Genomic DNA, 4,710 nt, shown 5'->3' with positions numbered 1-4,710 from the left:
CAGAGAGACAGAGAGACAGAGAGGTACACAGACAGAGAGAGAGAGAGAGAGATGGTAGAGGATTAGAGAGAAGGTCAGAGATGAGTCAGGGGTGTGTGTGCGTCAGACCTGGTGTTTATGTAAGGATATAGTGTCTGGGGGCAGACTCTTACCCGTCTGTGACTGCCTTCTGCCCTGGGCACACACACACACACACACACACACACACACACACACACACACACACACACACACACACACACACACACACACACACACACACACACACACACACAATATTCGCAATCATATACACCAGCGTTTCCCACACTCGGTCCTCAGGACCTCTATGGGTGCACGTTTTGGTTTTTGCCCTAACACTACACAGCTGATTCAAATAATCAAAGCTTAATGATGAGTTGATGATTTGAATCAGCTGTGTAGTGCTAGCGCAAAAACCAAAACGTGCACCCATAGAGGTCCTGAGGACCGAGTGTGGGAAACACTTATATGCACAGTCTAAAACATCTGCGTATAACCTCATGAATACTCACGCACACACTCCAACACACATTCACACACAGACACATGTACAAACACACACACCTCTTTCTGAGCGAGCAGACATCCCTGAGCATGATGGCAAAGGACGTGGAGATCATATGGGAACCTGACAGACCAGAGTCACACACACACAGACACACACACACACAGAGGCAGCTACACAAGCACACACGCACACGGACACACACACACACAAGCACACACACACACACACACACACACACACACACACACACACACACACACACACACACACACACACACACACACACACACACACACACACACACACACACACACACACACACAGAGACTTCTCTGAGAGGTGGTGTTGTTCTGAGCTCTTTTGTGTCACTAGTGTCACATCACGTTGACTGACGTTTCTACTTCTGACACATCAGTGATACGAGTCTCTCTCTTCTCTTTTTGTGTTTGTCTCTTCGCTACCTCTATCCTCCAGCGATCCCTTAGTATTTCTGCCAATCATCTGTCTCCCCACATCTTTCTCTCTAACAATCTCTGTTTCTTTCACCCTCCCTTTCATGGTTCTCTTTCCCTCTATCTCGCTGTACCCTTTCTCTCCCTCTCCTTTTTTATCGGACTCCCCCAGTCTCACTCTCCACTGCTATAGCCTTCTTCCCTCCTCCTCTTTTCTAAATCCTTCTCCCCCACTCTCTCTTTCTCTCTCTGTACCCCTCTTCTCTCTCTAAGATAAGCATTTCTTGAGAGACAATTTGCTGGCTGAGTGCTTTCTCTAAAGGCGTGAGAAAGAGCGGAAATTAAGGAGAGCAGCACATGAGAACATTCTAGGCTTTCTCTCCTCTGCTGTCAACACAGTCACAGGGCCTATCTTCACTCTGATCTCTGCTGCTTACAAAGGGCATTCTGAAATACTACTGATTACTCATAGGGCCTCTGTTAGCCTGTTTTAGTCTGTATTACTGTACAGCCGTTTGCGTTCTTATCCGATTGCGTGTTCTCTTGTAACATACAAAATGGATTCCACCACAGACTCATCAGGAAGGAATGGAGAATGAAGATGGAATGAACTGAGAGCAATGCAGAAAAATGAGAGGGAGGAGGACAAGAGGGAGAAGAGGGAGACGAGGAGCTGTATGTGGAGATTATTAGTTGCAGTTTAACCTCTGTGGTTATGTGGAGAGCAGAGAGATGTATTGAGAGATAGATACAGATTGACAGTGAGCTGAGTGTATTGTACTTTAGTCACACACATTAATTCATACACAGACACACAGCACAACAAAGAGCAAACGCTTGCAAAACACTTTAAAAGCTATAGGCACTTATAGGCCCTTAAAAATATGTTCTTGTATAAAAGCATACTTCAGAAAATGTAAGCCTAAGCAACATCCCAGTGTTCTGTGAACATGTAATGTACTATACATACTGTATATGATATATACAGAGCTGATTCATCACTCTCTCTCTCTCTCTCTCTCGCTCACACACACACACACACACACACACACACACACACACACACACACACACACACACACACACACACACACACACACACACACACACACACACACACACACACACAGGATCAGTCATGCTGTCCCTAGAGTGTGTCCGTGTGATAGAGAATGAGTTTAGACAGGCAACCTGACTCACTATGTCTCCCTAGGGAGCCTAACATCAGAACATCACTACATCGCCAACAAACCCCATGAGACCACAGCACATAAAATTAATCTAAAGCTTTCTACTTCAACTGTCAGCACTCATCGGAGTCAGCCTGAGATCTGCTTTCATAGCTTACTCTCATTATTACTATTTTGGTTGTTTTGGTTTTGACCTGTTGTCATAGTGTATTGTTGTACTGCAGCTCTATTACAGTGTTATTGACATTGACAGGTTTGTTGGAGGGTAAATTGCGTGGTGGCAAGAGAGAGTTAATGAGGCATTTGTCATACCTGTCACACCTGTCATATACAGTATGTCACATTAGGTCATGTGTGACTCGTTTCAGGAAACTAGGACATATGTCGTGTGTCACTACTTAACAGGACCTTTTTTAGTTTGATAAAAATGCGGGGGTTTTTGGCAGAAATTCCTTCTGGAATATGTGAACTATCATGTGCCTTAATAACAAACGTGTGTGCCATCTGTAAATACAAATAAAATCATTAAATTACAAGCCTAGTTGGTTTAGCCACGGAAAAAGACAGGGACCTTCCCGCTAGCCATGATTGGCTGAGATAATGGATGGGCTGGACATGCCGAGAGATGAGTTCAGTTTGGTCAGCCATGTAGCTCGCTTCTGTCTTTAACATGAGCTGCTTAGAATGTGTAGGTAATCCCTTCTAAAGCAGCGTTTTTCAAAGATATCACAAAGAACCGCAAAAGTGTTGCTAAGGCTCTCCACTTTCTGGAGGACCAAGTTTTGAAATCAGTGGAATGCCCAGTGGAAGGAGAGAATAATAGCTAAGGAGATGGAGAAAATTCAGCCGTTTGATTGCAAATGTGGAGGGAGTCAAAAAAGAGAACACAGAAGGCTGTTGTATAAAACACCTGTCTCCGCATTACAGTTTCAAACTAAGGGTCATCATGGCATCCGTGACAGAGAGGAAGAAGAGTTCATCCATGTATACAGGTAAAAGAGTCTAGCTAGCTACATTTTCAGATGTTATACGTTTCTAATTTTGTCAGAAAGTAATTTTCATTGCAAGTTAAAGCGTACGGTTAGCTATATGTTACGTGTATGATCTGTGCAGTAATATTATTCGTATCTCAGAGTCATTTGCATTGCTAGTTATAGCCTAATGTTAGCTATCTTGCTAACAAGCTATAAACAAACAAAAACATTGCTTAGAAAGTGGCTTTTGGTTGCCTAGTTTGCTAGATTGACATATACTAACTACATTTTTAAACAGATGGGTTTATTGGTGTTAAAATAAATCAGTTATGCTATTTTGAACCACCAGGTTGCTGATGTCATGCAGCCTGTCGTTTTTGTGTTTATACTTTTTCATAACGACAACAACAAGTTTGATGTCGGATGACAAAGAATGTTCATGATGTCACTGCGACAACTGAATACAGACATGTCGATAGACGTAGTATAAACCAGCCTTTAGTCTTGAAATCTTTGGTTGTACATTACTGTACTCATTGTTTCGCACATGGCCTTACCTGAATCCTTAAAGACATGGGTGGGGCTAAGGCTTAGAGGGTGTGAACGATGCTGCATGGGTGTAGACAAAGAAGAGCTCTCCAGTAGGTGTACCAAAACATTCAAGGGCCATTTTGTCAAAAGTGGGCTTCCATAGCTTTACATCAATATTTTATTGATCAATACAGTGTCCATATTAGGACAGCCTCAGTCTTAGGCTGTCCTAACATGGACTTTAGCTCTCTTTACGACAACAGACACAGGTTGGTTCCTTGAAACGGGCGTTTATTGCATTGCACGTCTTTTTCTCCGATGCATCCACGTCACGCCGTGAGAACTATATGTTTGAATGAACACAGTAACGTTGATAAATTATACAGTACTGAAACAAAGAAATACAAATGGCGCTTGGCGCGACAATACAAATGGAACTTGGCGCGACTATAAACAAAGTTCTATAGGTTGTTCAAAATACCTCGTTGGCTGCTTGTCCTGAAAAGAGGTTCTTGAATTCTTAAAGTCCCTTGAAAGTCCCTTTACTGTCTTTCTTAGCCTCTGCCATCAACAATTATGACTCAGACTAAGATCTGCTTAAGATAGATTGCACACAGTCAATTAACAAATTCCGTAGCAGTAACACAACAGAGAACGTTAGAAAAACACAAACAATGGCCTAACGTTAATTTACATGTTACATCACATTTAAATTCTTATCTATACATCAATAAATCATTTATTTATTTACTACATCAAATAAACCATGAATTTTGTATTAATCATGCATCGTGAACACAGCATCTATGTAACAACACTTACATGGACACTGTGCCCCCACGTTTTTATGTTCCATTGACATGACATCTCTTTGACAACAGGGGCCCATAGGGCTTCTAAGTGGAACATGTAATAGCTGCTGTAAAGAAACGCTATAGCCAGGTAATAGTCTAGAAAGCAGGGGGTTTCTGGTTTACATATCACAGGTGAATACAGTAGTGAGGGAGATTGGCCAATGTAAGTGGAAGGATGAC

The 4,710-nt window shown here is 42.4% G+C and overlaps 1 long non-coding RNA gene across 1 annotated transcript; it reads right to left on the bottom strand.

The window, feature by feature from the left end:
- Positions 1-3,954: 3,954 nt before the first annotated feature.
- LOC123743546 (uncharacterized) lies at positions 3,955-4,271 on the bottom strand. The gene is made up of 2 exons (XR_006770402.1): positions 4,158-4,271; positions 3,955-4,019 (listed from the first exon to the last, which is right to left on the bottom strand). It is a non-coding gene; the product is annotated as an uncharacterized lncRNA (long non-coding RNA).
- Between the last annotated feature and the right edge of the window lie 439 nt (positions 4,272-4,710).

The sequence above is a fragment of the Salmo salar genome, chromosome ssa06 (genome assembly GCF_905237065.1).
Source record: "Salmo salar chromosome ssa06, Ssal_v3.1, whole genome shotgun sequence".
NCBI classification, from domain to species: Eukaryota; Metazoa; Chordata; class Actinopteri; order Salmoniformes; family Salmonidae; genus Salmo; species Salmo salar.
This window is presented reverse-complemented; position numbering and strand designations above follow the sequence as displayed.